The 26211-nt window shown below is 35.9% G+C and overlaps 1 long non-coding RNA gene across 1 annotated transcript; it reads left to right on the forward strand.

Annotated features, from left to right (window-relative positions):
- The first annotated feature begins 1813 nt into the window (after positions 1–1813).
- Positions 1814–21215, forward strand: LOC141594380 (uncharacterized). Its single transcript, XR_012522161.1, has 3 exons — positions 1814–1853; positions 2012–2247; positions 20729–21215. It is a non-coding gene; the product is annotated as an uncharacterized LOC141594380 (long non-coding RNA).
- The last annotated feature ends 4996 nt before the right edge of the window (positions 21216–26211 follow it).

Raw genomic sequence — 26211 nt, forward strand, 5'->3', positions numbered from 1 at the left:
CCTATTATACATTTGTAAAATGAAATCTAATGAAATAAAATAAAATTGATACGAGATCACATAAAATTACAACCGAATAAATATTCCTTTACATTACGGGCAATATCGATTAAAACTAAGGCCATACTAAGATAAAATTACATAATTCCAAATTATATAAATAAAATATGACATTCATTAATGAAATATACAGCATTATAATATGTATCTAACATGCCAATTTATGTGCCAAATCGCCCTATTTAAACTTATATCGTAAATATAAACCGGTTTTATGGTTATTCGCGATTTTTAACTTATTAAAATCACAAAATAATACTAAAATCAAATTTTAGTCCAAGTTAATTATCCTAACCTTTTAGGACTCAAAAATTAGTCATTACTCAATTTTTGACAATAATTCAACTTGATTTATCATTCATGCTCATTATAAACCTTGAAATCATAACTTATTATGAAATAAATCCAAATTAAATTACCATAATTTCAAAATTTGAATTTTAAATTTTTGAACATTCTTAACAAATTCCATGATACTCATAATGTCAAAAATCAAGGTTAAAATTTTCGAATTTATTTCGAGAAAAATATAGTTGCTATTAATCGGTTTTATCAGATAAAACATCTAAACCATATGAAAATTAATCTAATCAATGTTCCAACTTTATATCTGATAAGTGGGATAATAATGCAACCTAAAATAATTTTCTCATGCCATGTAATTTGTTTTAGCTATTTTTGCTAAAATAGTCACCATTTATGTCATTTTTAAACTAAAAATTCATAAATCATGCAAAATGAATCAAGTTCATCTAAACTTTTACAACCAGTGAGTAAAATGTGCATGTAACAACATATTAAAATTTCATGGCCTATTTCGAAGTTTAACTAATTTTAACCATTTTACCTTCATTTATGTCATTTTTATCTCATAAAAATTATAAATCATGTAAAATAAATCAATTTTATACGAAATTTTACTTACAATAAGTAAAATATTCATGTGAGGTCATATAAAAATTTCAAGTTCATAAACAAAGTTTAACTATTTTTAGCATTTTAAATACCATTTTATACATTAAAATGTAATCATTATATATATAAAAGAATCTTGTAAACCGCTGACGTGGTGCAATCTCCTTTAAGAATTAAGGTAATGCAGCCTTTACATTCAACCTCACAAAATCAGTTTTGTTTGAGCCAATCAAGGTTTTGCAATATGGCCACATCAGCACAAACAAAAAAAAAAAAAAAAAAAGTCCATTTAAACCTGATTTAACGTACCCTTTGTCATTCTCTATGTTACTTGAGAATGACAATGAACAATTTTCCAGAAAAGCATGCTTTACAATTCCAAAAAAAAAAAAAAAAAAAAACTCTTAAACTTCCGTCTTCCACCCACCATCTCACCATCATTATCTCAACTAATCAATTCTTTCCCAAAAACAAAATTTCAATTTACAACCATCTCTACTCTCCAACTTTTTAATTCAGGAAACTTTTTTATCCAGTTGAGCAGAAACGTGAGCATGTCGCTAGCTGCGAGAAAAAAAGAGATTGAATTCAGATACTGGTGTATTGTTTTCACGACTGACAATTAACCGAAGAGGAAATCCAGGCATAAAAAAACGATCCGTACCAGAGGAGGCATCCCCAGCATTGTAATCAGATGTTGTGTTTGAGTAAGATCATCCAACTCCAGCAGGTGACTCAACAAATAGAAGATTAGATGCTGCAATCAAAATGACAAACCAACAGATGCAGGATAATCTTCAAAACTTATATGAAACGATCTCACAAGTGAGACGAACCCATTAATTTCTAGGGTTCCGCTATCTCTCAATCGCCTCACTGTAAGTATCTCATTTTTTCGTTTTTTTTTTTTTTTGCTACTTCCATTTAATTTACTTTATTACTATAGTTTTATCTACTTTATAACTATAGTTTTTTTTTCTTAAATTTCTAGGTCTTACTCAATTAATTTATTTTATGGGTATGTGAATTGAATCAGTGAAGGAAGCAACAATGGCGCCATGGCAGTACCAAAGTTTGACAAGGAGATTGTGACGAAGCGTGTGAAGCAGTTCGAGAGTCATCACTGTTGAGTTTGTGATTCTCTATCTTATATTAGTAATAAATATGTCGTGATTTTCTTCTTTCGGTATATTTTGTACTATTAAATTTCAGGATAAAAAATGGTGGATTTGTTTTTGGGGAGGCTTAATATTCACTTGCATTTCACTTAAGGTCAGCCTTCTTGATTTTAATTTCCCACATAATTGTTTATTGACATAATCCATCATAATCAAGCTAGGATTTATTGTCTACCGATTGTTTACTGTATTTGGTGAATTCAACGACGATATTACATTCTATCCTTGCCACGGTTTTTTTTCCTATGTCTCCAACTCCTATTATGTTTTATACAAAGTACTATTCTTTGTGGTTTAGCATTAATTAATTCATGTTTTTTTTAATATTTTTGTCCTTATGTTATTGATTGGATGATTAGTGGGAGTGCATTGGTCTAAGTTATATCGATTACCGAGTTTCAAAAGACAACGTTGAGTATCCACTCACTTTTATCGTCCTGACTATGCTAACTTATTCCGGTGCACTATTGTGTTCTGAGCCTTTCTTTGTAAAAAGGGTGTATTTGTTGTTAAGCTTAACTCCGGAAAAGCCATTCGTTGCTTCAGGCCTTCAATTTAACCCTTTGCCGGTAATTTAACCATGCCGTGTAAAATGGTTGGCCGCGTTAATCACTTTGGTTGATTTCTAAATGTTTTCACAGGTTATGCATGGCGAAGACTATGTTTCACTAGGTTACTTATTTGGTGACAAATGTAAAGTATCATATGTATCTGATGTTTCGCGATTTCCTTCCAGCACGGAATCTGGTGAGCATTCTTGCATATTGCCGTTTTACATGTTTATTCAGAACATTCACTGTCTGCAGAATCCTGAAAAGAAAGAGAATTTTGATGCCGCTTCTATATATCGTACATTAAAGATCTCATTTTGCAGTTATCTCTGAGAGTGGAGGTGGGCAGCTGGATTGTAATACCCCGTATTTTATATAATCAATTAAACGGATATTATTATATATTAATTATTAAACATTTTATATTACTAATTATATCGGGTTAAGTGTTGAGTCGATAATTACGTTAAGCTATCGTAAGTTAATTGAGACGGGTTTATATGGAATTCGAAATGTGATCTAACCCATTTGAGTTGGCCCAATAACTGTTCAGCCCATTTAACCCTAAACCCTAATCCTAATAGTATACCCTAACCCTAATAGTACCCTACCCAACCCGCCTCCCTCCTTTCTTACTCCCTCAACCCGCCTCCCTTCTTCATCAACACCAAATGACAGCCTTTCACGCAATTCGAGAGAGAGAGTGTGTGTGGTGGTTGACGACGCGGCAGGGATGAGCTAGGGACTTTTGTCGACAACCGTGGGTGGCCCTGGTGGCGGTAGTGGCGGCAGAAAAAGGTAAGAGCACAACCTTCCCCTCTGTTTTCGCTTTTCTGTCGGGTTATTGGTGGGTCATTGCGTGTCTTTAGGGAGGGGATAAGGGTGGTTGGTGTCGGGGTAATGGTAATGGGTGGTATGTGACGAGTGTAGTGGTGGTGGTTAGGGTGGTTTTGGGTGGTGGTAGTGGCAGAGAAAGGTGGCAGCGACAGGGGTAGCAAACGGGTTTATAATGCGGGTTTTCAGACGGGTTTAGATGGGTAGGTTTGGGGTGGCGCCACCGTGGACTTGGGGAGGTCGAAACGGTGGTGCCACTGTGTCTGGGTGCGTGGTTTGGCGGCGAGCAAGACGGTGGTGGTTTGGCAGGGGACAGGTGAGAGTTGCGGTGGTTGTAGGTGGAGAAAATGGGGCGTTTGGTGAGGCTTGGCGGTGAACCAGGCCAAAGGGCAGCACTGGTTCGACTCGCCGGCGGCAGTCGACCAGGCTGGTGGTGGTTGTTGGTGGTGGGGTCGAAGTGGGGAGCATGGCTGGTGGTTGTCACGGTGGTTCAGGCGGCGCGTGAGGAGTGTGGGCGAGAGTGAAGGCGTGGGTGGTAAGAGTCGGGTTATTCGAATTGTTTTGAAACGGGTTTTCATAGTTTAATCATTATAATTCGTTAATTGGTCGTATTCTTAATTAATTAATTTAATTCTCGAGTTATTTAAATAATTAAAGACGGGTTTTTGAGTCGGGTTTTTGAGTTGTTCAATGTTTGATTCGGGTTTTTCTTAATCGCATAATCCGTTTAATCCTTTAATTATCGTGTTGGTTTTAGTTCCGAGCTATTTAAAAATAAAATAATAATTAATGATAATTAATTAATTAGTGATGGGTTTAATAGAAAAGTTACTATATCGGGAAAGTTTCCATTTTTAGGAAGTCCTATCTTTAATAACTCTCTATTTTGGGAACGGGAATAGTTAAGTAATTGTTATCATTTAATCATCTTTCAGAGGGCGAATTGTTGTGGAATATTACTTTGGATACCCGACCATTTGATCGAGATCGAGGTAGGGAAATACACTTGACTTATTATCGTTGTTGAATTGTGTTGACTTGATTCATGGTTGTTGATTTACGTTATGATTCATATACTTTGGAAGGTGATTGATCAATTGATCGTATTGAATATATTATCACAACATCGGGTAACCGCATGATTTTATGATTTATCGGTTCGATGATTTATATATATTGTGTTGCATTAATTTCTTTTGAGCATTCATATGCATTGGAGATGGAGGATGTTGTGGTGATGTAGTGTGGTGATGACGATGTTGTGATAAGGCCCGGGCGGTTCTCGCAGACTTGCCCTGGTTTCCTCACAAGCGAAATGCGCAGATCGGCTACGGTCGATATATATAGTCTATCGGGATCGGTATGGTCAAGGGCGTTCCGGGTTATGAGTTATGAGAAATGAGATATGGGATATGAGTTGAGATGGAGATGGAGGTGACGGAGGATCATGCATATCATATTTTTTTGTTTAATTGTTTTCCCTACTCAACCTCGTGGTTGACCCTGTGTATTCGTGAACACCGTGATGACCCAAATATTGGCGAAGCGGACTTGACAGGTTTAAGAGATAGAACGGGAGCTTGGTGGGCGTGAGACATTGGATCAGAAGACTTAGTAGCTAGATCATCATCTAGAAGACTTTCACTTTTGTTTTGTTAGTTCTTTGTAATTTGACGTAAAAGAGGTTTTGTAATAATTAAGTTAAAGTAATTATATAATTTTGCCTTGGAGTTTAATTTGTTATTCACTACCTCGGGAAACCGAGATGGTAACAGTCCGGTTTATTAGGGAATGTCTTGCTAAAGGCCCCTTCTTAAACCGGGGTGTTACAAAGTGGTATCAGAGCGAACGATCCTCAGGCCTAAACCAATGAACCCAATGAACGTAGGATGTGTCTAAATAAAATGAACCCCTGGGAATAAATCAGGAGCTCACAGTGCGGTTAAGAAGGCGCCCTTAATGCGTACTCTTTTGCCCTCTCAGTTTTGAACCAGGTAACCCGAGAGAAATCGAGTGAATAGGGTAGTTAGAAGGAAAACCTTGGATATAATCGAGTGGATGTACACCTTGAGACCCATATATTCTAACCATGCTGCAAGATAACGTTGCGGTAAGTATTTTGTATGAATGATGACGTGATAATCAATGAAGTGTTGGATTGTGGTAGTCGTGTTCAGGTTGATAATCAATGAAGTGTTGGATTGTGGTAGTCGTGAGCGTGAAAATAATTGCGAGTCGATGATATTTACCTAGGTGGATGTTGAATGATGTGCTGATAGTACTATTATGTCTAGTGATATGCGGTTATGTGATCCCAAAACCATGCTAGTATAGTCTTGTGATAATAATAAGAAACACTATTGAATTGCATGTTTCTAGTCATAGCAATCGTGATTTAGATGTAAGGAGTAGATCGAGATGCGAAGGGATTCTATGGGATAGATGTTTACGTAAGTACAAAGTGTGAGATTTAAGTTGGGATGGGTTAGTATACATAGTATGTTCATAAGAGCTTGTAACATAGTAAAGAATGACCTAGTGCTGAAATTTGTTTTGTTTGATTTTACTCTTTAATTGACCTTACTGCCATTTCTTTTCTGTTTATTGCCTATGGATGAAAATTTTATGGGAGATAGCCTCGGGAGTTAGTGTTCATTTGGCGTTGGTTTCATGCTTATAGGATATACGGATTAGGAGTAATAAATGTTTTAGTGGGCTGTGGTCAGGAAGTTCCTGTTCAGTGATGTTTTGACCGACGATTTTGTAAAAATCCTCATTTAAATTGTATTAATAATTTTTGCATAATTCTAACTCCATCGATCAGAAGATTCGCATATGTTTCCAAATTGATAAGCCACGAAAATTCTTGATGTCTCTATATTAAATGGTAAGTTTTGCAAACTGACCCAAGTTCGGAACAATTGCTGTCACATACTTGTTTGGACCAACTGAGTTGTAAAATTCTTTAAAAATGGAATTTTTGTGCTTTAGACCTAATTCTTTTTCCCCTGTGTATTTAACTCTCCGTATTTTATAAAAGTAATATGAATCAAGTTTTAATCGAGCGGTTAATGATTCGTGGTCTTTGGAAGTTACAACGTGAATCATGACTTTTAAAATGTAAATTCTATGTTGAGTTTTCATACAGTTGTTCGATTATTTCATGAGCCTTATTAATGTGAAATTATAGTGTCCTTATATGATGATAGTAGCACGCATGTTCAGTAGTTATGTATCTTAACAAGTGATAAAAATTAAAGTTTAGTTGATAACATTGTTGGCATGATAGTATGAGTGAAATTGAATAACTTAATTTGATTCTTAATCGAGGGTGAAATATTTTATACGAGTCCGGTTGTTTGCATATTTTATATACATTTGGCATGTTGTAATATCTCTGGGGTGTTCATCATATTTTCATAGTGGTCGGATATATATAAATGCAAAACTATACTGTCATATCTTGGTAAAGTTGATGGCGTTAAATGTTAATTTGATTGTTCTAAATTACTCGCATGAATATTTACAATAATTATGTTTAAATGTTTACACATGGATGGTAGTAAGGATTATGTCTAAATGTTTCCACATGTAGGATGTCATCTGAGTTCTAAGGTCCTTTATGTGAGTCTGTGTGCCTATAGTTATACTTATTGCTTTCATTGCATTAAATTATTTCAGTTGAACCTAAAACCTATAACATGATAATAAACAGTGTCGTTATTCCTTCTTGAATATGTTCGTTATTTTATTGTCATAAAATGCTAAAGTGATTCTTGCAATTGTAGCACGACATTTGACATATCTATATTCTCGAGTTGTTACTATCAGTTATATTATAATAAAGATTGTTTATGATAACCATGTTGGCAATTATAATGGGATAACCCTTTGATGATTTACATGATATGCAGTGGTTTAAATGATAGTCGTTATAGTTACGTTTAATTGAGCCTACGAGTTGCCTAATTATTCAAATCGTGCAAATCAGAGAAGTTGTTCAAGTTGCTAATCTTTTATCGTAGCTAGTGTTTTACAAAGTATGTGATGGCAAATGTATATGTTTAAGCTATTTATATGATATCTTTTGTTTTGCTGAAAATGAGTATACTAAGTTGCTAGACACAATTGAATGATATGGTTGCTAAAATGTGAAACATATGTGTGATATGGAAATAATGTTGTCGCTGTCATCGATCATATGTAGTTACTTTTATGGGGAAACATGTTTTCAGAATTGATATCGTGAAAACGATTTTGATAATTTAAAATATGAATTATGAGTATGTTGTTGATTGCTTAAATTCATCGGCCTAATTCGTGACCTAAACCAGTGAGTGAGTAAATGGTGGTACGGACATGTCAATAAGATCCTGTAATTGTGATGGATAGTAGTGGTAGATCTATTTTCTGTGATATGTTTACAAATGTGAGAAGTCTCTTAAATTGTTTTGTTGATTTTACTCTTGCTCGTTCATGGTCTATAATTGATCATCAAATTTGTTTAGTTGTGAAACCGTGTAAACCTTGGTCCCTTTCTTGTTGTTCTTTTAGTTTGATGCTGTGTTTTTAAGTTAAGCATGAGCTAAGTAATAATAAAATCTTGTTTCGACTTTAATGATTAATGCGCAATCTCTTATCATGTGTTCTTTCCTGTTACATGTGGTTGATAGTGATTTTGTTGCATAGGTATATGAAAGTTGAAAAGAGGTTACGAGGACGTAACCATGTTTCTAGTCGGGTAGGATTGTAAAATCTTAAGGTTTATGTTGCACTTGTTTGTAGATCGTAGTTTTGATCAAGTTGTTATTTCGTTGTGGGGTACCTATGCAAATGAGTTATATATGTTTTGTTCCTACTTCTGTTAGTTGGTTGATGTGTAAAACGAGAGTGTAGCTAAACTAAGAGTATTGAATTATGAGTCAGCCTATGAGCCGAGTTATGTTTACGGTCCAGTGTGACCATAGTGATTGAGTTATTTGAGTTTGAGATCGGAATTTAGATGGAAGATGACGGTGTTCTCAGGTGATTATTTAGTGGTTATACATTTGGTTTCTCAGGTAGTTATTAGTTATAGTTAGTTGGGTTAAGTGAAGATGAGTTAAACTTCGGGACGAAGTTTATTTTAGGAGGGCAGAATGTAACATTTCGTGTCTGTTATGTTTAATTGATGTGTCAAAAGTGTGTGTTAACTGTGTTAGAAATGTGTGATGTCCGTATGTACGGTATACAATACCCTTCTGAGGTTTGAGTACGGGAGCGAACTTCGGGACGAAGTTCATTTTAAGGGGGGAAGACTGTAATACCCCGTATTTTATATAATCAATTAAACGGATATTATTATATATTAATTATTATACATTTTATATTACTAATTATATCGGGTTAAGTGTTGAGTCGATAATTACGTTAAGCTATCGTAAGTTAATTGAGACGGGTTTATATGGAATTCGAAATGTGAGCTAACCCATTTGAGTTGGCCCAATAACTGTTCAGCCCATTTAACCCTAAACCCTAACCCTAATAGTATACCCTAACCCTAATAGTACCCTACCCAACCCGCCTCCCTCCTTTCTTACTCCCTCAACCCGCCTCCCTTCTTCATCAACACCAAATGACAGCCTTTCACGCAATTCGAGAGAGAGAGTGTGTGTGTGGTGGTTGACGACGCAGCAGGGATGAGTTAGGGACTTTTGTCGACAACCGTGGGTGGCCCTGGTGGCGGTAGTGGCGGCAGAAAAAGGTAAGAGCACAACCTTCCCCTCTGTTTCGCTTTTACGTCGGGTTGTTGGTGGTCATTGCGTGTCTTAGGGAGGGGATAAGGGTGGTTGGTGTCGGGGTAATGGTAATGGGTGGTATGTGACGAGTGTAGTGGTGGTGGTTAGGGTGGTTTTGGGTGGTGGTAGTGGCAGAGAGAGGTGGCAGCGACAGGGGTAGCAAACGGGTTTATAATGCGGGTTTTCAGACGGGTTTAGATGGGTAGGTTTGGGGTGGCGCCACCGTGGACTTGGGCGAGGTCGAAACGGTGGTGCCAATGTGTCTGTGTGCGTGGTTTGGCGGCGAGCATGACGGTGGTGGTTTGGCAGGGGACAGGTGAGAGTTGCGGTGGTTGTAGGTGGAGAAAATGGGGCGTTTGGTGAGGCTTGCGGTGAACCAGGCCAAAGGGCAAGATCTTGGTTCGACTCGCCGCGCGAATCGACCAGTGCCGGTGGTGGTTGTTGGTGGTGGGGTCGAAGTGGGGAGCATGGCTGGTGGTTGTCACGGTGGTTCAGGCGGCGCGTGAGGAGTGTGGGCGAGAGTGAAGGCGTGGGTGGTAAGAGTCGGGTTATTCGAATTGTTTTGAAACGGGTTTTCATAGTTTAATCGTTATAATTCTTTAATTGGTCATATTCTTAATTAATTAATTTAATTCCCGAGTTATTTAAATAATTAAAGACGGGTTTTTAAGTCGGGTTGTTGAGTTGTTCAATGTTTGATTCGGGTTTTTCTTAATCACATAATCCGTTTAATCCTTTAATTATCGTGTTGGTTTTAGTTCCGAGCTATTTAAAAATAAAATAATAATTAATGATAATTAATTAATTAGTGATGGGTTTAATAGAAAAGTTACTATATCGGGAAAGTTTCCATTTTTAGGAAGTCCTATCTTTAATAACTCTCTATTTTGGGAACGGGAATAGTTAAGTAATTGTTATCATTTAATCATCTTTCAGAGGGCGAATTGTTGTGGAATATTACTGGACACCCGACCATTTGACTGCAAAGATCGAGGTAGGGAAATACACTTGACTTATTATCGTTGTTGAATTGTGTTGACTTGATTCATGGTTGTTGATTTACGTTATGATTCATATACTTTGGAAGGTGATTGATCAATTGATCGTATTGAATATATTATCATAACATCGGGTAACCGCATGATTTTATGATTTATCGATTCATGATTTATATATATTGTGTTGCATTAATTTCTTTTGAGCATTCATATGCATTGGAGATGGAGGATGTTGTGGTGATGTAGTGTGGTGATGACGATGTTGTGATAAGGCCCAAGGGTTTCTGCAGACTTGCCCTGGTGTCCTCAACAAGGAAATGCGGATCGGCTACGGTCGATATATATAGTCTACCGGGGATCGGTATGGTCATGGCGTTCGGTTATGAGTTATGAGAAATGAGATATGGGATATGAGTTGAGATGGAGATGGAGGTGACCGAGGATCATGCATATCATATTTTGTTGTTTAATTGTTTTCCCTACTCAACCTCGTGGTTGACCCTGTGTATTCGTGAACACCTGTGATGACCCAAATATTGGCGAGCAGACTTGACAGGTTTAAGAGATAGAACGGGAGCTTGGTGGGCGTGAGACATTGGATCAGAAGACTTAGTAGCTAGATCATCATCTAGAAGACTTTCACTTTTGTTTTGTTAGTTCTTTGTAATTTGACGTAAAAGAGGTTTTGTAATAATTAAGTTAAAGTAATTATATAATTTTGCCTTGGAGTTTAATTTGTTATTCACTACCTCGGGAAACCGAGATGGTAACAGTCCGGTTTATTAGGGAATGTCTTGCTAAAGGCCCCTTCTTAAACCGGGGTGTTACATGGATCTTCTTATTTTGGATACAAACACTATTCATTTGGTAACATACTTTGCCAATTACTAGATTAAGACCTCTCTGAAAATGTTATGAGTCTCTATATTGGGAGACTCCTTTAGTCGATAAATTTACAAAAGAAATGTCACTTGATCTTTCATCACTGGTAACATCTGTACTAATTTTTTATTTGCCTAATTTCAGATAGAAGGCCCGAGTACTCACTTGTGTTTTCCTAAGGTGAGATTCATGCATTCTTTCAGAATATACGTATATTTCATTCTTTGAGGTTCACCATTTCCAATATTTAAAAACTCGCTTCTCTTTTACTTTGGTGTAACAATGGAGCAAAGTGAAATAAATCCCGAAAAGTTGAAATTGTATACGTTTTTTGTTTACATTATAAACTCGTCTTTTCGTTATCGTCCCGCAATGACCGAATAGTCCAATATACGTCATTAACTTGGATGCGCTTCTAGGATTATGAAATAACATATACAATCTCGCGATAATTTTTTTAATGGTTCATTGAAGAAATCTGTTTCCTAGATCAACAAAAGACTAGAGTTGTATATGACTAATCGATTTGATTCATGTATAGGCCCTGGACGCTATAAAAAAGATTCGACCAAAGAGTGCTTTACTGATTGGTATTAATCATGCCTATGATCATGATCGGATCAATGCGTCTCTCATGGATTGGTCTCAAAGGTAATTGAGCTCCATACATCTGGATTAACTCTCCTAATCTCAATTCTAGGTTTTGAATTGTGGATTTTCAAGGTTGTTTACACACTCGGCATTGAGTGCATTCGTTGCAGGAAATCAGGAATATGAACTTTTTATTCAAATTTTGTTGACATACGTAAATCAAGGGCAAACATAAGAAATAGTAAAGAGTCTTCAGAAATGACTATGCAGGAACTGGAATTTTGGAGGTCCTCAGAAAGAGGAACTCTAGACGGAATTGTTAGAGCTGACGTTCATTTTCCCGTTTAATGTTTTTTCAGGGAAGAAGTACCAGTTCAACTAGCTTATGACGGCTTAAGAATTCCAATAGAGCTTTGATGAGTTTGCAAAATCAATTGATTTTGATGAAGATGCTTCTCTAACTAGCATTAGTATGCCTGCCTGTAACTGTACTAATGTACTATATACAGTAGGTAATTGACAAACTACGGAGAGATCATTTTCGTTCATTTACCTTTCCTACTTAAGTGTATTTACAAACATCCGATCTATCCAGAATTAGAGTCGGATTGTAGGAATTTTTGGTATGAGCCACTCACACACTAATAAAGATAATAAGAATTGGAAAAATAAGGACACAATATTTACGAGATTCACCAACTTAGCTACGTCCTCGCTGTAATACCCCGTATTTTATATAATATAATTAATTAAACGGATATTATTATATATTAATTATTATATATACTATTTTGCTAATTAAGTCAAGTTAATATTGAGTCGATAATTTCGTTAAGTTATCGTAAGTTATTTGAGACGGGTTTATACGGAATTCGAAAGGTGAGCTAAACAATTAACCAACGACCCATTTGGGTTGGCCCAATAACTGTCCAGCCCATTAAACCCTAAAGCCCATCTAACCCTAACCCTAACCCTAAACCTAAGAATATCCTACCCTCTACCCGCCTCCCTCCTACACTCCCTCAACCCGCCTCCCTCTTTTTCAGCAACACCAACATCAACCTTCACGGAATTCGAGAGAGAGAGAGAGTGACTGGGTTGTTGACGGCGCAGCAGGGAAGGGGTAGGGGCTATTGTCGACGATCTGGGTGGCCGTGGTGGTTAAGTACTCAACCCATTTCCTCTGCTTTAGCATTGATGTCGGTTTTTGGTTGAGTGTTTCGTGTCTTATAAAGGCGTCTATGGTAGTTTTTAACGGGGTATAAGGGTAGTGTGGTGAGAGACGAGTGACTGGTGGTTGTTGGGGTGGTTTTAGGTGGTGGTAGGGGGGGTCAGTGGCGGCATCGACAGGGGTAGCAAACGGGTTATGAGCGTGTCGGGCGGGGTTGCGGGGGCTTCACCGAGACCGGGGAGGTCGAGCCGGTGACGCTCGTGCGTGGGGGGTCTTGGGTTGGCCATGATTCTGGGGGTGGTGGTGGCTTGTGGGTCGCGAGTGTGTCGTGGTGGCGCGACGAGTTGAAGAGGGGTTATGGCGTTTTGTGGCGGGCGAGTTGCGGGCATGGGGGTGTTGGTGGTGGTGGTTCTGACCACCGGCGTGGGTCGACCATATTGGTGGTGGTCGGAGGTGACCAGCCGACACTGTCGGCGGTGAGGGTTGGTGGTTGTTGGAGGGAGTTGTGTCAAGTTGAAGGGGGCGCGTGTGTTTAGTCGGGTTTGATTCGTTTCGTTATCATTTAAGTTATCGTATTCTTAATTAATTAATTTATCTCCCGAGTCATTTAAATAATTTATTCAATTTAATTTCCGAGTTAGTAAATAATTAAAGACGGGTTTGAGTCAGGATTGTTTGAGTTGTTCTATGTTTGATTCGGGTTTTCTTAAATCGTATAATTCGTTTAAATTATCGTGTTGGTTTAAGTTTCGAGTTAATTAAAATAAAATAATAATTAATTAATTAGAAACGGGATTTTGAGTCGGGTTTGTTAAAATAGAAAGTTACTATATCGGGAAAGTTTCCACTTTGGGAGATTTCTATATTTAGTAGTTAGTAATTATAAATATCATAATTGTTTTAGGTGACGGATTCGTGAAGGATCGATAATCAAATGCATTGCCTTGTTTCTGGACTGCTTAAACTGCTTAATTGGAATTTGCTGGCACTTTGAGGTAGGGAAATACACTTGACTTGTAATCGTTGTTGTTAAATTGTGTTGACTTGACTCATGGTTGTTGATTACGTTATGATTCATATACGAGGAAGTGATTGTCTGAATTGTTCGTGTTGAGTATGTTATTTCAACATTTTGATAGCTGGCATGATTTCATTCATTGATATACATATTGTGTTGCATCGATTTCTGTTGAGCATTGCATATGCATTGGAGTTGGAGGATGGTGTGGTGGTGACGGTGTTGAGATACGATGTGATGTTGTGATAAGGCCCAGGCTGGTTCTCAGACTTGCCCTGGTGTCCTCAAACAAAGTGGCGATCGACTACGGTCGATATATAAAGTCTACCGGGGATCGGTATGGCTGGGCGTGCCGGGTTATGAGATATGAGATATGAGTTGAGTTGGAGATGGAGGTGACGGAGGAGCATGCATATCATATTTTATTGTTGCATTATTTTCCCTACTCAGCTTCGCGGCTGACCCTGTGTATTCGTGTACGCCTGTGATGATCCAATAATTGGGGAGCAGATTGACAGGTATTTCAGAGACTGATGGGAGCTGGCCGGGAAGAGAGCTTGGATGACTGACTTAGTGCCTAGCCCACCTTAGTCTTATTAGTAGTTTTATCAGACTTTATCTTTTGGTCATGAATTTTGGAGGCTTTGCTTAATTCCAGTTGTAATCTCACTATAAACATTTTAATAAAGTACTGTGTTTCTTTCCTTTGTTATCTACTGCCTCGGGATTCCGAGATGGTAACACCGTCATTTATTTGAGAAGTCCTAGTTCAGGCCCTTAAATAAATGGGGGTGTTACAAAGTGGTATCAGAGCGAACGATCCTCAGGCCTAAACCAATGAATCCAATGAACATAGGAAGAGTCTAAATAAAATGAACCCCGGGATAGAACCGTTAGGAGCACACTAAGGTAAGGTATGAGTTAGGGGCCCCCTCACACCGAACCAGCGGCCCTCTCAGTTTGACCCGGAAACCCTGAGTGTATACGAGAGAAAGGGTAGAACAGCTGCTTGAGGTTGAACATGAAATTCATATATCATTGCCTAAGTGTTAATTGATTGATACATTGATTATTGCAGGACAACGCTACGGTAAGTAATTTGTATGAATGATGTGTTGATAGCACTACTATATCTAGTAATATGCGGTTATGTGATCCCAAAGCCATGCTAGTATAGTCTTGTGATAGTAATTATAAACTCTATCGAATTGCATGTTTATAGTCATAACAATCGCGAGTTAGATATACGGAGTAAGATCGAGATGCGAAGGGATTCTATGGGGTAGAAGTTACGAATTGTACAGTGTGAGATTTAAGTTAGGATGGATTAGTATCGATAGTATAGTTGTAAGAATTGGGACATAGAAAGTGAATGACTTAGTGCTGAAACTTGTTTTGTTTGATTGTACTCTTTAATTGACCTTACTGCCATTTCTTTTCTGTTTACTGTTTACGGATAAAAATTTTATGAGAAATAGCCTCGTGAGTTAGTGTTCTTTTGGCGTTGGCTTCATGCTTATAGGGTATACGGATTAGGAGTAATAAATGTTTTAGTGGGCTGAGGTCGGGCAGTTCCTGTGCAGTGACGTTTTGACCAACGATTCTGTAAAAATCCTCATTTAATTTGTATAAATGATTTTTGCAAAATTCCAACTCCATCGACTAGAAGGTTCGCATACGTTTTCAAATTGATAAGCCACGAAAATTCTTGATGTCTCTATATTAAATAATAAGTTTTGCAAACTGACCCAAGTTTCAGACCAATTGCTGTCACATGTTTGTTTGGACCAACTGGGTTGCAAAATTCTTTAAAAATGAAATTTTGGTGCTTTGGACCTAATTCTTTTTCCCCTGTGTTCTTTTTAACTCTCCGTGTTTTATAAAAATAATATGAATCAAGTTTTAAGCGAACGGTTATTTATTCGTGAATTTTGGAAGTTACAACGCGAATCAAAACATTTAAATGTGCGTTCTATGTTCAATTTTCATACGATTGTTTGGCTAATTCATGAGCTTTAGTAATGTGAGTTATAATGTCCTTATATGATGATAGTAGCACGCATGTTCGGTAGTTGTGTATCTTAACAAGTGATAAAATTAAAGTCTAGTTGATAACATTGTTGGCATGATAGTATGGGTGAAATTGAATAGCTTAAATTGATTCTTAATCAAGGGTAAAATATTTTATACGAGTCCAGTTGTGCATATTTTATGTATGTTTGGCATGTTGTAATATCTCTAGTATGTTCATCATATTTGCATAGTGGTCGGATATATATAAAAATAAAACCATATTGTCATATCTTGGTAGAGTTGATGGCGTTAAAAGTTAATTTAGTTGTGCTAACCTACTCGCATGAATAATTATAATAATTATGTTTAATGTTTACACATGGATGATAGTAATGCGTATGTCCAAATGTTCACACATGTAGGATGCATCTAAGTTCTAATGTCTTTCGTATGAGATGTGTGTCAATGGTTATATTTATTACCTTCCTCAAATTAAATCATTTCAGTTGAACCTAAATCTATAACATGATAATAAACAGTGGGTTATTTCTTATTGGATATGTTCGTTATTATATTGTCATAAAATGCTAAATTGATTCTTGCAATCGTAACATGACATCTGACATATCTATACTCTTGAGTCGTTACTATCAATTATATTCTAATAAAGATTGTTTACGATAACTATGTTGGCAATCAGAGTGGGATAACTCTTTTGATGATTCACATGATATGCATTGGTTTAAAGGATGGTCATTATAGTTACATTTAATTGAGACACGAGTTGCCTAATTATTCAGATCGTGCAAATTAGAGAAGTTGTTCAAGTTGCTAATCTTTATCATAGCTAGTGTTCTACAAAGTATATAATGGTAAATGTATATGTTTAAACTATTTATACAATATCTTTGTTTGCTGAAAATGAATTATACTAAGTTGTTGGACACAATTGAATGACATGGTTGCTAAAAGGTGAAACATGGGTGTGATATGGAAGTAATGTCGTCATTGTCATAGATCATATGTAGTTACTTTTATTGGGAAACATGTTTTCAGAATTGATATCGTGCAAACAATTTTTATAATTTAAATACGAATTATGAGTATGTTGTTAATTGCTTAAATTCATCGACCTAATTCGTGACCTAAACCAGTGAGTGAGTAAATGGTTATATGGACATGTCAATAAGATCCTGTGATTGTGATAGATAATAATGGTAGATCTATTTCTGTGATATGTTTACAAATGTGAGAAGTTCTTAAATTGTTTTGTTGATTTTGCTCTCGCTCGTTCATAGTCTATAATTCATCATCAAATTCGTTTAATTGTGAAACCGTGTAAACCATGATTCCTTTCTTGTTGTTCTTTTAGTTTGATGCTGTGTTTTTAAGTTAAGCATGAGCTAGTCATATAAATGTTACTTGCTGACAATCAGTTAATTCCTTAATAAAAACTTGTTTCGACCTTAGTGTTAATACGCAATCTTTTATCATATGTTCTTTCTTGTCACATGTGGTTGATAATGATTTTGTTGCATATGTATATGGAAATTGAAAAGAGGTTACGAGGACGTAACCCTGTTTTTAGTCGGGTAGGATTGAAAAATCTTAATGTTTATATTGCACTTGGTTGTAGATGGTAGTTTTGATCAAGTAGATGTTTCGTTGTGGGGTACCTATGCGAATGAGTTTTATATGTTTTGTCCCTACTTCTGTTAGTTGGTTGATGTGTAAAAGGAGAGTGTAGTTAATCTACTGGTAATGAGTTATGAGTTAGCCTATGAGCTGAGTTATGTTTACGGTCCAGTGTGACCACGATGATTGAGTTATTTGAGTTTGAGATCGGAATTTAGATGGAAAAGGACGGTATTCTCAAGTGATTATTTAGTTGTTATTCAATTGTGTTTCCAGGTAGTTATTAGTTGTAGTTAGTTGGGTTAAGTAAAGACGAGTTAAACTTCGGGACGAAGTTTATTTTTAGGAGGGCAGAATGTAACATTTCGTGTTTGTTATGTTTAATTGATGTGTCAAAAGTAGGTGTTGACCGTGTTAGAAATGCGTGACGTCCGTAAGTACGATATGCAATACCCTTCTGAGGTTCGAGTACGGGAGCGAACTTCGGGACGAAGTTCATTTTAAGGGGGGAAGACTGTAATACCCCGTATTTTATATAATATAATTAATTAAACGGATATTATTATATATTAATTATTATATATACTATTTTGCTAATTAAGTCAAGTTAATATTGAGTCGATAATTTCGTTAAGTTATCGTAAGTTATTTGAGACGGGTTTATACGGAATTCGAAAGGTGAGCTAAACAATTAACCAACGACCCATTTGGGTTGGCCCAATAACTGTCCAGCCCATTAAACCCTAAAGCCCATCTAACCCTAACCCTAACCCTAAACCTAAGAATATCCTACCCTCTACCCGCCTCCCTCCTACACTCCCTCAACCCGCCTCCCTCTTTTTCAGCAACACCAACATCAACCTTCACGGAATTCGAGAGAGAGAGAGAGTGACTGGGTTGTTGACGGCGCAGCAGGGAAGGGGTAGGGGCTATTGTCGACGACTGTGGGTGGCCGTGGTGGCTGTTGTGGCGGCGTAAAGGTAAGTACTCAACCCATTTCCTCTGCTTTAGCATTGATGTCGGTTTTTGGTTGAGTGTTTCGTGTCTTATAAAGGCGTCTATGGTAGTTTTTAACAGGGTATAAGGGTAGTGTGGTGAGAGACGAGTGACGTGGTGGTTGTTGGGGTGGTTTTAGGTGGTGGTAGGGGGCTGTAAAAGGCGGCATCGACAGGGGTAGCAAACGGGTTATGAGCGTGTTAAAAACCGGAGAAGGGAGGTCGAGCCGGTGACGTCGTGCGTGGGGGGGTCTTGGGTTGGCCATGATTCTGGGGTGGTGGTGGCTTGTGGGTCGATTGTGTCGTGGTGGCGGATTTGAAGAGGGGCTGTTATGGCGTTTTGTGGCGGCCGAGTTGCGGCATTGCGGGGTGTTGGTGGTGGTGGTTCTGACCACCGGCGTGGGTCGACCATGTTGGTGGTGGTCGGAGGTGACCAGGCCACACTGTGGTTGTTGGAGGGAGTTGTGTCAAGTTGAAGGGGCGCGTGTGTTTAGCTTATTTGATTCGTTTCGTTATCATTTAAGTTATCGTATTCTTAATTAATTAATTTATCTCCCGAGTCATTTAAATAATTTATTCAATTTAATTTCCGAGTTAGTAAATAATTAAAGACGGGTTTGAGTCAGGATTGTTTGAGTTGTTCTATGTTTGATTCGGGTTTTCTTAAATCGTATAATTCGTTTAAATTATCGTGTTGGTTTAAGTTTCGAGTTAATTAAAATAAAATAATAATTAATTAATTAGAAACGGGATTTTGAGTCGGGTTTGTTAAAATAGAAAGTTACTATATCGGGAAAGTTTCCACTTTGGGAGATTTCTATATTTAGTAGTTAGTAATTATAAATATCATAATTGTTTTAGGTGACGGATTCGTGAAGGATCGATAATCAAATGCATTGCCTTGTTTCGGACCGCTTAAACCGCTTAATTGGAATTTGCTGGCACTTTGAGGTAGGGAAATACACTTGACTTGTAATCGTTGTTGTTAAATTGTGTTGACTTGACTCATGGTTGTTGATTACGTTATGATTCATATACGAGGAAGTGATTGTCTGAATTGTTCGTGTTGAGTATGTTATTTCAACATTTTGATAGTCGGCATGATTTCATTCATTGATATACATATTGTGTTGCATCGATTTCTGTTGAGCATTGCATATGCATTGGAGTTGGAGGATGGTGTGGTGGTGACGGTGTTGAGATACGATGTGATGTTGTGATAAGGCCCAGGGCCGGTTCTGCAGACTTGCCCTGGTGTCCTCAAACATGAAGGTAGCGATCGACTACGGTCGATATATAAAGTCTACCGGGGATCGGTATGGTCAAGGTCTTGAAGATATGAGATATGAGTTGAGTTGGAGATGGAGGTGACGGAGGAGCATGCATATCATATTTTATTGTTGCATTATTTTCCCTACTCGACCCTGTGTATTCGTGTACGCCTATGATCCAATAATTGGGGAGCATTGACATATTTCGTAGACCGATGGAGCTGGCCGGAAGAGAGCTTGGATGACTGACTTAGTGCCTAGCCCACCTTAGTCTTATTAGTAGTTTTATCAGACTTTATCTTTTGGTCATGAATTTTGGAGGCTTTGCTTAATTCCAGTTGTAATCTCACTATAAACATTTTAATAAAGTACTGTGTTTCTTTCCTTTGTTATCTACTGCCTCGGGATTCCGAGATGGTAACACCGTCATTTATTTGAGAAGTCCTAGTTCAGGCCCTTAAATAAATGGGGGTGTTACACTCGCTATAGTCATTTGGCTACGTCCTCACTATAGTCGTAAGTCGCACTAGAAATTTTATTGATCACTCAATATGAGGATACACAAGTTACATAGTTTTCTTCTTCTTTCACATAAGATTGTCTCTCTTTGCGTTGGATTGCCTCCGTGTCTTCACCATAATCTTCGGGATTTGTTCTTGAGCATATTTTTTGGAATATATATCTCACTTATCCTGTATTTTTTTCATAGGTTTAACACATACGAGTATTATAGTATTGAATTTCAGGCATGTGAAATAGCCTGTAGCGATCAATATTTTGCATCTTGGTCATTCTATCATAAACATAAAACATATGAATGTTATTGTTATAACATGCAGGGCTTGGAGGATGCGGCTTAATACTCGAGTGATGTTGATGGTTTCTTTTTACATGAAAACTAGAATAAAGACCTAAGGCTCTTTCGTGATGGTGGGGATGGTGGGCTACAGATACTTCATTTAGCTTTGTCTCTCATTCCTTCCTATTCGTAACACATTCTAAAAATTTAAGACAAGATGCACATTCTAAAAGTTTAAATTACTAATTACTATAGTAATATACTACTATTTCTGTAACCATCCTTAAGAAGCTGCTTACATCTATTCATATTACGAGCTTATTACGGGCTTTAGGGCAGATCTGGTGATAATCTTGCAAATGACCTCCAGTGTGTACAGGTTTTTGAAGTCACAAAGCTATGCTGTTTGTTTGGTGCCATAAAAATGGCACATGTTCATATGTGGAGGCTCCTACTGACGGGATAAGGTAATATGATGGTCCTGATTTCCTGAGAGTCGACATTGATTCCATAACCTCATGGTTTTATGCAGTCCGACTCCCCATAACAAGGTTTATGATCGATTAGGCATGGACTAAAAGGGAATCTCAGGGTGCTTGGCTCTAAGAAGTTTGTGATGGCGCTGAAATATTTGATAAATTTTATCATTTAATTGAAATCCTTCGATGTTTGTTCAGTAACAAAAGTACATTTCTGCCTATTAGTGGTTGGCAAAAAAAAAAATGAAAACAAGATCTTATTTATTTTCATTTTTAATATCTATTAACACAAATTAGTGTGGTACCGAGTTAGGGTATCATCCGGTGGCGTTATGCCGCTATGGGCGCTATATCACTTTCTTCTAAATAAGGGGAGTATATAAGGAGTATTTAGTAATGTTTCTTTTGTGAGTATATAAGGATTATTTAGTAATGTTGGTGTGTATTCTAAAAATGAGAATTTAAGTAATGTTTTATGTTTCTCCATTGTCATTGTGTGAATGTCAAGTTATGTACTTGAAAAAATTTTAATTGTTAAACTAATGGTGCGAATGTTATGGTTCGATCTTTCCTTTGGTGGTTAACAGACCTTCAAATTTTGAACTTGGCTGTATTATATTAAGCCATCAGCAAGTTGTAACTTCTTATGAGTCAATGCTTTTGTAAATTCTTTTTGGAAATAAGGTTCTAAATGCAATGATTGTTTACTTATTCTCCTCTTATTTAGTTATAAGTAACACAAAGTCATCTAAAATGTTTCCAATTGTTTCGAATTTGAAGTCCGTCTTAATCAGCTGCTAAGATGGCGCAAGTTGCGAGAGCTGCCATTGCTGCAAAAGCTGTGGCTTAAGAGTGTCTTGGATTTGGTTGTATATCGTGACACGAGTAGTACAAATAAGCATTAGAAGAAGAGCAAGTCGAAAAAGCATGTGCCTCTTCAGCACTTTTACCATCAATAGAACCCGATTGAATAGAGATATACATATAGTAAATTTTGTTAAAGTTTTCCGCACACAGTGATAATGTTTGCCTTTGATACAAGTTAACTTATTCTCCATGGCCTCTACATCATCCATTTGTTTACATTTAAATTAAATAATTTTTACAAAGAATAAAAAAAGGTAAACAAACAATTTAAGGCGGAATAGCTAATATAAAGTCATTGATCAATGATTGGCTTGGAGTTTAGAACGTCTAAGTAACTCAAACCGTTTTACTAAACCATTTAATTTATGTACATAGACGTATTAATATATATTTATAATGACCAGTTAAATAGTGAATCCGTAATGCATTCATCTCACAACTTTAACAAATAAATTTATTTACTAATTTTTTTTAACAATCCAGTGAATTTTCACGGGTGTTACACTAGTAAAATTACTAAAAATCATTAAAATGAGCCAAAAATTACCATAAATCATCATAATGACCTAAATTCGTTTTAATACCAGAATATATGACATGTAAAAATTTTCGTGACTTAATCATATAAATCACAAATTTCTAGTTTTAATTTAGTCGAAAAAACTAAGCCGATTATGCATGCAACAACCTAAGCTCATGATACCACTTGAAAGATTCATTAACCCTCAGATTAAACTCTTTAATTTTATATCTAAATTACTCATTAAAATAGATATTGATCTTATGAATGCATAACATTATATAAATATATAAGTAAAGAGATATGTTCCTTACAATGAAGAAATCGGATTAGGGCACAAGTAAGAACACCTTTCTATACTTGTTCTTGAGCTCAAAATAAATGGATGATTCCCTTAGTCTCAATAATGTGAGAACCTCCTTTCAATTGCACCAAGACAACCCCTTAAAACTACTAATTAATTGACTAGATCATATTAGTAGTTAACCTTAAATATAATCTAATATTATCTTGTATTACTACTTCTAGTAATCTATAAAATTATATCTTTGAACAAATATTTTCTAAAAACTTGTTTTAGAGAGATTTTCTTTAGAGAGAATATGGAGAAAATAAAGAGAATGACTAAGGAGAAAAAATTAAAATGAGAAGTCCTCATTATAGAGGAAGTGGCCGAGTAGCATGCTCCAAAGGAGCCAATGCATGGCCTTCTCACTTTTCTTTTTCTCTTATCAATGTTTATTAGGGTGAAAGCTAGTGAAGTAGGATTATGAGTATGTCCTATTTAAAATAAAATAACAAGACATAATCTCCCACTAACCACCCATAAAAACGGTCCATTATATAAAATGGATTTCAATTTTATTTTTGTCAATTGTCTTTTGTCATATAATGTGTGACATGTGACATGTAACATGTTATTAATAATATTAATGCATATTTAACAATTAAATATCATTACATATATTAATTCAATTATATACTACAGTTGACTAGTGATTCACAATCACGAATAAATAAAATGGATCATGTTAATATAATCTACAACACATTGTAATTATAATTAACTAATCATTCTTGATTTAATTGTTTCATAAACAAAGTATTAGTAATATAACATTTTAATTACTAAAACGAATCTCATTTAATCGAATTACAATAAGATTCATATTCTCACTCACATATGTAAATTGTTCAAATTTAAGGAATTAATTAATCTGTATCAATATACAATTAATTAATTTATTTATTAAGGGAATTGTGGAATTGTCCTTTTGGCGTGACCTTAAAAGATCAACTGATCACCACCGTTAAACGACAGTTATGTCAAACTCTAGTCAGCCAATCATTACCGATTAATGTTGATCAGTTGACGTATAAAAATGAATCATCCCTTCATGTATTCTTATTATGAGTTTTAATAATGTGATCGCACTATTGTTGAGGACACATACTCCAACAATCCTACTCTCTAACAAAAAGTTTCGTCCTCGAAACTTGTAAGGTACGGAAAATACTGTTTAGGTTCCCAAACATTTGCCACTTATCCACAAATTTGGCGAAATTATAACAACATACGAGTTTAGTCCTTAGAGAGATAATATGTGTACATCCTCAGAATTTGCCTTTTCTTGACTAGCTTAACAAGCACAAGATTCTTAATTAACCCAACGTATAATTGCCTCAACAAATTGTAATTCCCTTACATTTTTAATGATTCTTCTGAAACCTCAATATAGTAGGATCTTCTTATCGCATAATCATTGTTACTTACCCACAACCGTCCTTTTTCTAAATTCCTCGAAATTTGTTTACAATCACAACACTTATTCCATTAAATTAAACATATCTTGTCTCCCTATTATACTTCTATATAAGTAGGTTCTCACGTTTCAACTCTTCCAATCCTTTTATCAGACTCTAAAGATAAGTCCTTTTTAATAACTCCTAAAACCATAAGTCGTCGTTTCCCTTCAAGTATCATTGATGAGTGTCCTTTATATCTTAAACTTTTATTTCCCATAACCTCAATTATTTGCCTAAAATTTTCTCAACCTCATACGCAATTTACACTTACCCTTAACTATTCATCACATTCTTAAGTCTTTAATAAATATGAGTCCACAATAATTTTATATACATCTTTATACTTTTATGATTACTCTCAAGATATTCACCCATTCACCGTTATTGTTCTTTTCTATATCAATGTAAATCCTTAATAAAGTCATCGTAATAGATTCCTTTCAACTTCTAAGTTCATCATCACTATTATTCATAATTCCATTATCGATCACTAGTGCCCGAACTTATTCCACAATATTCCTATTCTATTCCCGCAGTTATGCACCTATATTTTCACATTAACATACTAATATCCAAAAAGCGATTTCCCATTTTGTCTCTAAATACTATGTCAAATACTTTCAAATATCAACACTATAATATTTATTCCAAGAACTTAGATCAATTGAATACTCCTTAAGCTGCAATATTTGTATTTTCTTTTATTTCACAAAGCATATACATCGATACCCTTAATTTATCCTCAACTATTTCACAAGTCAATATCCATGAAGTAATGGTTCATTATATCCTCAATCTTATATCCTTTTCATTTTCTAACAATAATCAATAACTAGTTCCCAAATAATATTTGTCATTCTATGCTCTAAGACCAATTTTAAAATCTTCCATCAAATATACGTTTCTATGTCCACTAATACAGCATATGAAGTTATTGTGTCATGACTACTACACTTATTGTTTAAGGCTAGGTTCTAGACACAATAAGAAAGTTTTGACAAAATTACAATTAAGAGTTTAAACAAATATATCAGAAGAAAATCAAGCTAAGATTTCTAAATAAAATCAACTGGTTAGGCGAAAATTTAAATAATTTTTTTTGGAGAAGATGATAAATGATATATAAAGTATATAGATTCCGACACTACTTTTTTGCAAAAATTATTTTCAAAAGGGAAATAGCAAACGGATTTTTGAAATCATTATAAAAGAAATCGAGATAACATAAATTTTTTTTAGCCAACTTTAAGAGTTTAGACGGTACCATAATGAATGTCGAAACCAATAAATTGATGTGATTTTGAAAAGAGAGAAGCCTAAAGAAAATCTAAGGGAGATTTACGTAATAATCGTTAAATATAATATAACGAATTTCCCCTTCAACGAGGTTCACTCCATCCAATGTAGTTGCTTGGTCTCCAATTGTTCCGGCGGTCTCCACGATGACGAAGTTAATACGATTTAAATATCAAATATAATGTCAAAATATTTAGTAAGGTACACTTACTTAAACTATAAAATATAGCAACCAAGTATATATTTTACTAACATAAAACACATAAGTCAATCACAGGTAGCGATAAAACAAAATCTACGGGTTCCTAAGGCTAGGTCAATCCTTAGTGTTTCTACCCTTTTAACCCTTCTCTTTTTCTTTTAGCTAATCTAGTTATTAACCTATTATTCTAGTGAATAAATGACTCGTTTCCGTTAACCGAGATAGTCGGGAGCATAAAGCTCTAGCGCATATCTTAAAGGTAATGTTAAAATATGGAGATTTTAACACCAACCAGAAAAACCATGCTCTGATACCAACTGTAACAACCCGGATTTTCAAGACTTAATAATAAA

This window comes from Silene latifolia, chromosome 8 (genome assembly GCF_048544455.1).
Source record: "Silene latifolia isolate original U9 population chromosome 8, ASM4854445v1, whole genome shotgun sequence".
NCBI lineage: Eukaryota > Viridiplantae > Streptophyta > Magnoliopsida > Caryophyllales > Caryophyllaceae > Silene > Silene latifolia.